Below are 13,067 nucleotides of genomic sequence, written 5' to 3'. Positions count from 1 at the left end.
TTACAGAGCTGCCATCATCACAAAAAAGAAAAAAAGCTCAATAAATACATTTGTGTTCCACTAAATGAATAAAACTAAGAATAATTCACGTATGAAATGTAAAACAGATCATATTTTTGCTTAAATTTGAAACTTTGCTAGTCCCTCATTTATTTACTAAATAAATAAAAACTTCTTTATTTAATCATTTATTCTTGATCAAATTCTACATTTTTTTCTTTCTCTTTTGTACTTGTGTGTTCTGCTTTCATTTTAAAATGTATTTTTTTACATCTAATCATTTTATTATCAGATGTTTCTTTGTTATTTCTAGTTTATTTTCGTCAGCTTATTTTCTGTTGTGTTTCTGCTAAATTATGCAAATTAGGTACACTGTAGAAAAAAAATAACTGAAATGACAGCAAATAAAGACGTTTTAACACAATGTTAAAATAATGCATTTTATCAGAATAAAACATTTAGTGTATTAACTATTGTATAAATTGTTTCATTGTTCTTTTTAATGTTGGTATTTTAATATAATAAGAGCCATCTACATATATTCTGTTTGTTTTTGGCAGTTTCCGTCCTCTGATCACATGCACGTAAACGTGAGATGTTCACGTGGCCACAGATCTGCAAACAATTCCTCTTCTAAGAGAAAAGAACAGCATGTCGGTGTGCTGCAGACACTTAGAATTAATTATTTAAATGGTTTTAAAGTCAAATTCAAAATCAAACGGCAACAAGAACATCAAATCTACAGCTACATGTCATTTTAAACATCAAATCTACAGCTACATGTCATTTTAAACATCAAATCTACAGCTACATGTCATTTTAAACATCAAATCTACAGCTACGTGTCATTTTAAACATCAAATCTACAGCTACATGTCATTTTAAACATCAAATCTACCACTAGTGTGGACACAGAAAATAGAAGATGGATGGATGGAGGGTGAGGTTATAATATAACATCCCATCCAACTCTTTTGCTTTTCCATCGATTTTGCTCACGTCCATCACTCTCTTTCACGTGGGTGGTCTCTTCCTCTTCCACAACTTCCACTTCAGATGGTGCTTCGAGCACATGTGTGCACCAACGTGTGTGTGCTTCGATACCAAGTGTGTGCCAAAAAGCATGACATGCAGCTTTTACAACATCCCACAGTAACTGCTCTAGCAGCAGATGGAAATTTGGTCCAAAATTAGAGGGAAGCATTTACCAGCCCTGCTTTATGTAAAGAGACACAAGAAACAGCTGCTTGAAATGTTCTACAAGTTTCCAGAAAACCCTCCTCATGATTTCCTAAAACAAACTGCTACCTGGCTGAAAAGTCGCACATATTTCAAAGAAAGCCCCGACTCAGTCTGGCTCTCGTTATACTAATTAAAATGATCTTTATCAGCACGATTTGTTTCTGTTTCAGCTGATATTTTGGTATCCTGCCTCTGACTTAATGACAGCTGGGATCCTGAGATGGAGTAAAAGGGGTGTAGAAAATGGATGGATGGATATCTTAAGTTAAATTAAACTTCCTCACAAATGGATTAAAATAGTAACACTGGGTGCACGTTCTGCTGATGATCACATCTCAAGCATGGCCAGTTTTCAAGATAAATGAGCAATTTACTCTATTCAAGTTGGAGCACTTGTACAAAGAAAGTTTGAACATTTTCTGATGGAAGTGCAGCTTTGAGTTTTCAGAGGAAACTCTTCAGCCTAAACTGAAAACATTACATTGTTATTGAGTCAATTGGCTTTTTACACCAGGCAACATGTCCCTGTTATTGTGAGAAAGTGTTACTGCTCATTATCAACTATTAAAACATGACGTTGTTTCAATTGCATTACAACTATGCAGTATTCCTTCAAATACTGGAGAATAAAGGGGAAAAAGCCTCCAGTAGGGCATTGGTACCACAGCTTTTAACCAAAGTGATTCCAATTAGAACAAAAAAATGATGGGTTCTTGTTGCTTCAACTCTCCAAGAACTTTAATGAAATTAAGCTTTGGTCAAACCCCAAAGGTCACATATTGTACCTTAATTTATTCCTGTAGAAGAGAAAAAGGAACATTGATTTGTATCTAACTGCTCAGTCATTCATCCACTTTGTTCACGCTTAACGTTCCCCAGAACGAAACAAACCAACACACAGACCATAATACATCCATCTTTCGGTTCTAATACATACGTAATAATACATAATAATCTGGTATTCACCTGGTCTTAAAATCAGGTAAATACAACACAACTTATCACATTTTTAATTATCATCAGAGGACTTCAGTTACATGAGATAACTGACCTTCCTGCTGGATGAGTTTCTGCTGTCACTAACAGATAATCCAGAGGTGCATCACACTTGTTATATCCAACAAGCTGCATTACACCAACCCTCTGCTGACATTAACCCCTTAACGTTTTTATGTCCCGACGGCAGTACGTTGCATACTTCAGGGCAAATCTGGAGTTTTCCTTAGCTCCCCTATATGCACCTAAATATGTTGTATACCATTGAAAAGCTAAGGGTCTTGCGATTCCAATGATGTATAGTAATCCAGGATACAATCAGAAGTGTGGACACACTAAAAGTCCCCTATAAAGCCTGACAGTTCTAAGAAAAGATAAAACTCCAACAAAACATTATTTATGTATATAAACTAATTGCATTTTGACCATACTATCTGTTTTGACTTTTTTTGTATGCACAAAGCTCTGGTTATAGACAAAATGTATTTGTGCTTCTGTTACTCTTTGTCAGTAATACTGACAGAGGATCTGGATGTGGGATACGGCAGTCCCAAGTGTAACCTTACATTGGAGCCAAAGATCATGATTTTATGTTGAAGCGTTCAGGAATAGCAGCCTTCTTTCCCAAGGCTCTTCAAATGGCACAGTTTTGGCACTGCTTTGGCACACCTGGTCCTATCCTTAGAAAAACCAGTACAAAATACAAATCTTTTGTTGTATTACAGTCAAATTTGAAGTGGGACTAGGTAAGACTTCAGGCTGTAGTCCCATTGAGTTTTTCAGTCCGCAGCCCTATGCTAAAGTCACTTTTAAGACACATATTTGGGAAGAAAAATGATGCAGACATAAAATTCTCTCACTGTATTCAAGCTCATATTACTCTGTTACAGCAGCACTTAGCGAGATTCTGACTGTTGTCCGGGAAAATTCAGAGTGTTCTCTTTCAAAAGAGACCTCAACCAGCCGTCTAGTCCAAGGGGTTCAAGATCAGCTTTCGATTTATTTTGGGTATGCTTTTTTTTTTAGGAGTTGCAGGCAAAAATTGGTTGGTAGATTCAGCTCTAAAACCAAACGCCTGACAGCTGGAGCTCCAACCTGGCAACTGACTGCTGCAAAATCTTTTGAAGGGTTTAAATCATTTGTGAAGCTTTCAGGTAATGCTTCGATGGCCTAATTTGTTTTATAGCCAGCTGTACACCTTGTTGTAAGACTATATACATATAAGTCTTTATTTTTGTCGAGTCTTTTGAATCTTTTGCTTCCAAAGCCTAAAAGGCAAAGAAAAATACAGTTTTTATTGATTTATTAATTAGCTATTGTCACTTTTATATATCAATAAAAAGCTGCAATTCCCTATTAGGATCATTAGGCTTATACCTTCAAAGTGACATTAGATTCTGGGGAGAAAGACAATAAGAAGGTAGTTATTTTCATGATTAAACATCAATTACAGTTTACTTTTGTTACAGATACGGAAAGGGGAAAAAACATTATATGAAACATAAAAGCTACATTTTTGCATCAACAAGCAGTAATCTGTGGTGTTAGGAACTAATCATAACAAGATTAATATTAATGATGGTGATAAACCCATACTGAATCTAACTGTGCTGCCATTCAACATGTGATGTGACCTTCTGTCACCAGCAGGGGGCGCTAAAGTACCACTGCAGCTCCGTTCTCACTGTGGGTGTATGAACAATTTTAGTTTGGTTCTGTTTGGAGACTCAAGTGTTTCCACTTGAAATGACTGAAGTCTCTGAGCAGCTGCTGAGCCAATCAGGGAGAAGCCTCGGCTCGGCTGCCCGTAATGTACGCTCACATGTAGCATGGGAGAAACATGGAAATAAACGCTGGCACGACCACCAGGAGCACAGTGCGAATTCATCATCTTTATCATGTAATGATCTAAAATAAGCCTAAAATACCCGACTACTGCAGATTGTTAGACTGCAGACGAACTCCATCATCCTACATTAACCAGACACAATGTACGTAAATGTCACCCAAATATGAGCGGGACAAACCTTTGACAACGTTCTGTTGCTACTTTTACATCAGTAAAAGCTTTTAAAGCATCTTCTACTGCTGAAACAAGAAATGTTGATTGTGTACAGGGCTGTGAAAGTCCCTCTTATATATTTAAGGATAAATATAGCTATACATAAAATAGATGTAGAAAATAAATGAAACATGTTCAAACATTAGGCAGAACCAGAGTTTTTTCTCAGTTCTCAGCAGCTTTAAAGTGAATATCTGCTCTGAGCTCCTTTATTCTCCAACACAGCCTGAACCCTCTGAGACCAGCTTTCTGTCATTTCTTTAAGGAGTCTTCAGGAATAGTTCTCCAGGCTTCTTGAAGGACATCCCAAAGCTCTTCTTTGGATGTGGGCTGCCTTTTGTTCCGTTCTCTGTCAGATGATCCCACACTGCTTCAATAATGTTGAGGTCCGGGCTCTGGGGAGGATTCATCCCTCCATAAGACCTGTTGCCACTGATTTTCAGTCCACTTCTTGTGTCATTTGGCACAGCTCAGCCTTTTCTCCCTGTTTCCCTTCCTTAAGAACGGCTTCTTGACAGCCACCCTTCCATGGAGACCATTTCTGATGAGGCTTGGGCCAACAGTAGATGGATCAGCTGAAGGTCCAGATGCATCTCTCAGGTCCTGTCAGGTCACAGCTGGATTTTTTCCTCTTTCTTAAGGACATCACTTTCAGATCCTGTTCATCTGCTGGAGATAGTTTTTTAGGCCTGACACTTCTTCTTTTGTCCTCCACTTGTCCAGTTTCCTCAAATGTTTTAAGGACACACTGCACACCATGCTGAGATATGCCAAGTTTTCAGCTAATAGCTCTTTGGGAATCACCTTGTTGCTGCAGAAATCCTATTTTCTGTCTGTCAAACTGTGTTTTCTTTGCTGTTTTTCATAGATGCAGCTAAAGAAATGGGAACAAATGATGTGTCTTTGTGACAGGCTGCTGGTAACAAAGTGCCTAAAGATCCAGTTTAAAATGGCTTCTTTGCTAAGTTGTCTGTTCTGTGTCGACACAACACTGGTTCATCCCTTGAGTTAAGTGGCTTCACAAAGAAAAAACACATTTCTCTGAAAATGCTCAAGTACAAGGGCTGAAAATTAGTGAAAAAGCAGAAATGTCCAAAGAAAAACTCTGAAAGACCTTCAGAAAGTACTTATCAGGACCACTTTAAAGATTACAAGAAAGTCAGAAAGAAATGAGGCTGATCAGGACTACATGGAACTGTATATGAACCGTTTTTAGGTCTTTACATTTCAGTCTACATCCATTCCTCCTCCTCCTGATCTGCTGCTATAAACTGTAGTGGTCAGAAAAGGAAAAAGGAAGGAGGGAAGAGGGGGAGGTTTTGGGCCTAAAGTTGATTCTCTTCCTTTTCTTTTTTTTCCTCCCGTGGCTCACACAGTAACACGCACACACTCAGTCATTCACAGCAAACCACAGTCACACACTCGCAGCCCGTCATGGCTATTCTTAGCTGTGTTCTGGGCTATTTTTAGACCACTACCGGTTTCCAGCCATTTAGCAGGGAGGGATCTCAGCCAACACAAAGGAACTGGACTGACTCTGAGCATGTGTGAGCGTCAGCTTCATCTGTTTCTAATCTGAAAACAGCGAGGAGTCTGACACAAACACACGCACACACACACACACACACACACACACAGACGCTGTCGAGCAGGCTGAAGCAAAAGAAGGTTAACAGAGTAACTGCAAGGAATGCAAAACTCCTCCAATTCAAAAATAGCAGCAAGGTTCCCAGGCTATACGGACACCAAACAATAAGCTGATAGTTATCTGGCCTGCAGCCTGTTTGCACACACAAACAGGCACATGCCAAGCTGCCACATGAGAACAGAAAAAGATGACCCAAAACAAAGGAGCCTCTCTTCTCCTGAATTCCTGTCTGGCAGATATTTCATTGGTGTGCAGCCTTCTCACAGCTATGTGGGCGTATATCATCCAGCACCAACATTTCAACCCCCATCGAAAACTGTTTTTTCCCTGTTGCACTCCTCCATAAGTTAATAAAAACCAGTTTCAATCTTTTTGTCTTCAACAGTGTCACACCAGTCCCAAAACATATTGTTTTGATTCATGCTCTTGTGCGTGTTTCCAGTTTCTGGGAGTTAATGTGTTCACAGTGAGCATAAACTGTGTGAAAAATCAACAAAGCGACGTGCCTCAAACCTAATTCTTGAAAGCCTTTAATCTACAGTCTCTCTAATAGCCAGTAGAAATCTAATTGGATAGCCTCAATCTCCATTAAAAAACCTTAATAGTGACCTCGGTTAACAGTTTTAATTGGTTTATCATATTAACTGTTAGTTTTTGCCCATTGGCAATGATAGGAGGACCGCTGCTGCCTAGTTCGCTTTAATTTAGGTCACATTTGTTCAAAAAGGTCAGATTTGGGAGAGAATGGAAGTGATAGAGATGGGAAAGTAAGAAAGTTGTTTTTCTTTACTTGCAGTGGACACACATAAAAACTTCATCCTTGAGTTTAGTTCACAAGTTTAGTTCAGACAGTGTTGGTGCCAGCAGGATCAATATGGTGCATAAATAAACCCAATTATCCAAAATAAAACCTTCTCTACAGACAATAATGCAGAAAATGCATTAATGTGACTGAAGCTGCTACTCAAAGGAAGCACATAGTTTCTGTAGCTCACCGTTTGTTAACAGCTTCCTTTTTCCAAAAATCAAGACGGGCCTGAAAATAGATTCTTTAAAGATATAAAGCCCACTTTTTTCCATTACCAGGATGATAAACAAAAACATAAAACATAAGGAATGCACGAAAGAAACCTTAAACTAAAGATCTGGGTGTAAAAAAAGGGTCCAGTTTGCCAATTTGGGTACATCTGACAAAACTGAATTAATTCCGCTTCTGATCTTCATCAGACGGAAAACTGCACCAACCACAATTGTCAAAAAAGACCACCACTGTCTTGCTTTAACTGACTATGCCAGTACAAAGACTTTAACTTTACTGTAAAGCATGAAATCTTCAGAGTGGAAGCAGTAGCTTCAGGTAGTGTTCAGCAGGGCTGTCTGTAGAGATCTGTGGCAGCAGCTGGAACATACATGTCCCATATCTGATGAAGATCTCTGGAAAACATTTCAGTGTGTGTGTTCTGGAAACCAGAAACCCTGAAGAGTGCATGCATATGCTTTCTGTGTGATTCCTGCCTTCGCTGATAGCATGTGATACTTGGCCAGCTCACTCTGCTTAAACTTGCTGCGTTCTGATTGGATGATGGAAGGGATAGTGGCCTTTGGGAGGCATGTGTAACCTCGCTGGGTAAGGCAACAATACATGGTGCTGAGACGAGCTGCTCCTGAAGCGTTCGATCAGAGCTCTGATTAGCTGGAGGGACTTTAAAAGAATAGTTTTGGGAGATAGAGATTACCAATCTGATAATACTTAATAAGAAGTAGCTGCTTTTAAATTAGGTGCATGTGCAATAATAAGGAGGTTATAAATTGGTTATTATCACTAAACATGCACAAGGACTGCATGTGCATTTGCTCCAGCTTAACTATCCAGTGACCTTATAAGAAGTCTGCAAGATCAGAGTGTTTTCCCATGGGTGAGTTCAGCGGATAATCCTCCAGATCAGTTACAGTGTGAGCACATTTTGACCTGAATGTTGCCATCCACATGCTCGATGCTAATGACCATACATTCACATACATCTGATGTTGATATCAACACAAAAAACATTATGCCATTATGCCTTTAAGAAGTGTTTCAGCCTTAACAATCAAATTAATTAAAAAACAACATAAACTGACCTAAATACCACTAGAATAAATAAAAACAATAAATATAGGACTTTAATATCGTAAAACATATCAAATTATATTGAAACCCCATGGATTGAGACATTCTCAACACAAATGGAAGTCTGAAGAGAAGAAATGGGTCTCTAAAAGTGATTTAAAGTGTTGGAGGTTGGGAGCAGCTCCAGGGTGGGGTGATAAGTTCTAGTTTAGAGCCTAGTTTCAGATACATGCAGGAGCAACTGGCTGGATGATCTCAGCTGTTCTGGGTGGAATGTAGAAATCAAGCCGCTTGGAAAGATTAGAGTTCAGAGAGTAGAGATCAGAGATAAAATGTAAGAATCAGTCCAGAAGTGAACAGGAAGCCAGTGGAAGGAGGACAATACTGAAGTGATGTGGTCCCTCTTTTACTTCCCTATCAGGACACTTTTGCACCCACATGTTGTCATGAATCACCTTCTCTAAATCTTTGCAGGCAAGATGGGTCTTTAGTTTGGGTATGAGTCTCAGGTGAAAGAAGCCAGACTTAACAACTGAGAAATCCTTTAGTTGAATTTAAAATCACTGTCAAAATAAACCCTAAAACCTTTCACAGAGTGGTGAATATAAGAGGCTAGAGGGCCCAGAGGTTCCATGTCCATAAATTTAGGACCCATCTCAGAGGACTACTCGCCCATAAAGAAACTCCTGCCTGCCTGAAACCAGCAGAGTGCATATCTTGATTACCTGCACAGGTTTCCAGGCCTGATAAGAGGATTGCATGACTGAGTAGGTAGCCGTTAAGTCTTAGAGCACCAGGATGGCAGAGCCTCCTGAATCCACAAATCAAATGAAATCACCAGAAACACAACTAGGTTTGATCTTTTCATATACAATGTACTTTTGTAATCCTCATCTTTGCATTTTTAACATGTAACCCTAATCAAGTACCTCTAGGTCCAAACCCTAAACATTCACTGGAGGGAGTGAAGTAGAAAATTAAATGTCACCCACCAACCATGCATCCCCATCATCAGTATCTGCTGTCGACTTCCATAAGTCAATGTCATCACGTAGTGGTATGAAAGTGGCATCACAGAAGGGGGAAGAAAATGCAGTAATTGAAAATCTTTAAGTTGTGGACCAGATCTGGTTGAAAATGCTGTCGTCCCATTGAATGACCACAGACTGCTTCCATTTCTGAAAGCTAAATTGTTTGTTAAGGAGAAAACAATCAGTTTCAATTTGGGAAAAGTCCCCCTGGTGTTTGTTCTATCCCAAACTATCTTCTCTTCTACTTGTTTTCTGTTCTTTGATGAGGCTGATTTACGCACTGCTGTCTGCTCTTGCATCAAATACAATGTATGATCCTCCATTTCTCAAATATCTGCCCTCAAACTTCTCATAAAACTGCATCAACACCCACTGATCCCGTCTTCTTCTTCATGTCTCTTAAGGCGGTAACTGCGAGACGGCGGCACAAATGCGGACGTTCTACTTCATAAAATGATCTGCTCCACAAACAGACATAAATGGTTCATTCTGTGGGAATAAAAACGGCATCATTCATTTTGAAAAGGGATTAAGTTCCATTAGAAACAGAAATTATGATAATATGAAACTTTTTAAATTTTCGTTAATGTACGTTCATTTTGTCCATTTCCGTTTTATAACTCTCCCCTCGGGATGTCACGATTACAGATTTTCTTGGTACGATTATTGTCAGACAAATAATCACGATATTTTTGCATTAATTAATTTCACACTACCATGAATAAGTAAAATCACATGAACACTTAGGTCTTATTTTAATTTATTTCCCTCTTTGGATGCTCTCATAACAAAATAATATAGCAACAATGTAAAGTTCTTCTTCAGGCCATTGCACAGTGACACTGAAACTGTTTGACGACTTACTATGAGACATGTTGGGCTTTACGTAACGTTACGTGAATGTGGCTTAACTTGTCCCGTTGCACTGTATGCCGAATCGGTGTTGCACACCATTAATGGCAAATGACACGTTATTTTCTACCAATTCATTGTTATGTTAGGTAAACACTGACATGACGTAACCCAGTTACCTTTTATCTTTACTTTAGTGTACAATGCCGGGTGGTTATCCCGCAGGTGGTCAAACATATTTGACGTATTGCCTGATTTCACGGCAACTTTTTTGCAGCAGGTCTTACACTTAGGCAGGGCGTCTTCCACAATTACAACCGATTCATTTTTTTGGTAGCCAAAGAAATCCCACACGACTGACTTTAAGCGTTTTTCCGGAGGGAATAGCTCTTCCTCTTCCACGCTTTACCTCCTGTGGGACTGGGACGCCTCCATCTGCAACTGCACGGCAACAAAGCAACACAATCGGTGACACGCCGTTGTTGTGTAATGCAATGTAATTGTTTTTGTTCTGGGCGAGTTACGCTGATGTACCAATATGGTTCCAGCCAAATCTTTTCTGGAAATTGGCGGTAATTAGGAAACGTTACGATTAACTAATCGTAAAGTTTAATATCGCAATTAATCGTGAAAACGGGTAATCGTGACGTCCATACTCTCGCCATAATTTTTTAATTTTGACACTCCATTTTCTTCTGTAGCCACTTCTGAAATGTAAAAATTATGTTCATTGTCTAAATTAGTGAATTGGTGAATTGGTGAATTGTTCAGCTCTACTCAAATTAAACATGGAACCTTTCCTCCTCATTTTGGACAAAGGTGATAGAAAAGAAATATCGTGAATGGACATGTGGGAAAAACATTGTGCAGAGGTTAGAGCTGATGCAGGAACAGCGACAGCAGTGAGCAGCTGTAAATAAGCTGAACTGTGTGGATACATAGCAGGGACCAAGAGGCTGCCTGGACAGATTACAGTAACAAGCTAACAGGATTGCATTAAGATTAGCAAGGATTACGGCGCAGGTAAGCCTGCTTTGGACCGGGTCGGCGGGGAGGCCATGTGGTGGGCCGCGTGCTCAAGTATGCAAACACACAGGATGAACTGAACATGTGCAGACATGGGTTCAAGATGGCACGGACACCTTTTTAACAGGATGTTTATGTATTCAGCTGTAAATTACAGGCAGATTTCCAAGAGAGGCCAAAAACTGAGCCAATTTGTTTTACCGCTCAAATGATCAGTTTTGTTAGCTTAGCTTAAATGAAGACTTCCCACCAATCCAGCAGGAATACAGCAGCTCAAAGAAGGAAGCTCTGTTAGTCTTTCAGTGGATATCAGTTTGTCAGTTTATGCACTTTTTTAAAGCTTAAATAACAACATTTAATATTGTTAACATATCCTCAAACTTTGAAACTGAAAGCTAACATGTAGGAAGCATTGCGTTATCATGGGAAAGCCTTTATGATGGACAACATGACGTCTGACTGCTTTCTGATGGACTCCAGGAGGAGATGCAGCAGGGATAAAAGCTCCTGCGTTCCTTCCCGCCGCCCCAGAATCCTGCTTGGACTTAAATGTGACCTCAGTGTCACAAAGTGATTAGCAAATGTCCTCAGGGTGTGAGTGTGTGTTCGCATGTGTCTGCTGAGGCGTACGCTTGGCATTGTGCTCTCCTAACACCGTTACATAAGTCACGACAGAACAGACTTTAGAACATACTGTATTACTGTGTGCAAAGCTGTCACAAACATTCACACACACCCACCAAACTAAGACGTTTGCTGTCAAACGTTTAGCTGCAGCAGACTCAGACTCAGGATTGTTTTGGGGTGAATGGAAAAGACAAAAAGTTCTCAAGAGTTCTGGGTCCGTCAGGTTCTGAAACTTCTCATTATTTGCTCCACAACATTATGAGCCACATGTATCTTTTTTCTGCCATTTTAAGCTGCTGGTTACACAAATACTAAGAATTCATGTTTTAAAAAATGGTTGATAACACATACTCTTCTTCAACATTGCATTCCCTAGACTGATTGGTAGAGCTGGTTGTGGCAGGTTTACTTACCAGCAGAGCCAGACATTAAAGGGTGAAACAGTTCAGTTAAATGTGGGTGTGGTTTGTAGGAATCATGGCTGGTTTGAGATGTGGAATCCTGATTCAGAACTGTTCATACAAAGTTCAAATACATAAGTTCACACAAAATGTTCAATAAAGCATTCAGAACTATGTTTTTACTGGTGTAGAATGAATGAGAAACTCGAAAATGTATAATTGAATTTATATTCAAGTTCTCTGATGGTTGCTCATGCCCTTGATCATGTGAAGTGAACTTTTCTACTTTGTCATTTAGTTCATGTGCCATTTGTGTCATTACATCCTTCATACAGGACCTTTAACATGGCTAAACTGGTTAGTGAAGTCATTTTTACATAAGCACAAGAGACACAAACATTTCCAGAAGTGTTCTGGGTGGAATGCAAATAATTCTGCAGAATTCATTTTGTTAGGTTTGGTAGAGGTTTTCCTGTTGGCCCCAAAACACCTCTGGAACACTGCCCAGTGAGGCAGTGTTTGAATGTAAGAGTTAATCCTTGGGAACATTTGCTGCTAAATACTCTTTCCTGCTGGCTTTTATGATGCCTTCCATTCACTCACTGATGTTGTGGATACATTCAAACACATGCGGTATCGATATAAACACAAAAACATGAGGAAGTCTCATCCGCCATTCTCAAAGTGCTTAAAACAAAACAGCAATGTGCACTTTTTGCATCATGTCGTGCATCCGCTGTAGGACTACACCATCATTATCCAGAACTCATGAGCTCATGTGTTGAAAGACTTAAACATCTATATCAGTGTAGAAAAGAGGCCCTATTCGATGATCCTTCTGTGGCCACAGGTCAACATCTGTGCAAACACAAACAACAACCCAAACACACGTGCTCTTCAGTTCATGAGAGCAAAAGGTCATCAGAGGGTGTATGTGAAGCTCCACAGAAGAACACACAAGGATGTTAAAACTGAGTGGATCCGATGCACACGAACCGATAGCTCTCTGTAACTGTAGATCTACACCACGGTTAAGCAGCATAAGAAATACATCTGCATGTCCATGGTGAAA

General features: G+C 39.5%; 1 protein-coding gene across 2 annotated transcripts in view; it reads right to left on the bottom strand.

The window, feature by feature from the left end:
- LOC140276844 (myocyte-specific enhancer factor 2C-like) overlaps positions 1-13,067 on the bottom strand; it is a 41,255-nt gene that overhangs the window by 10,383 nt on the left and 17,805 nt on the right. The window lies entirely within an intron of this gene.

This window comes from Leuresthes tenuis, unplaced genomic scaffold (assembly GCF_036924035.1).
Source record: "Leuresthes tenuis unplaced genomic scaffold, fLeuTen1.0.hap1 SCAF_19, whole genome shotgun sequence".
In the NCBI taxonomy this organism is placed as follows: domain Eukaryota; kingdom Metazoa; phylum Chordata; class Actinopteri; order Atheriniformes; family Atherinopsidae; genus Leuresthes; species Leuresthes tenuis.
The sequence above is the reverse complement of the archived record's forward strand: the minus strand, read 5'-3'. Positions and strand labels throughout refer to the sequence as shown.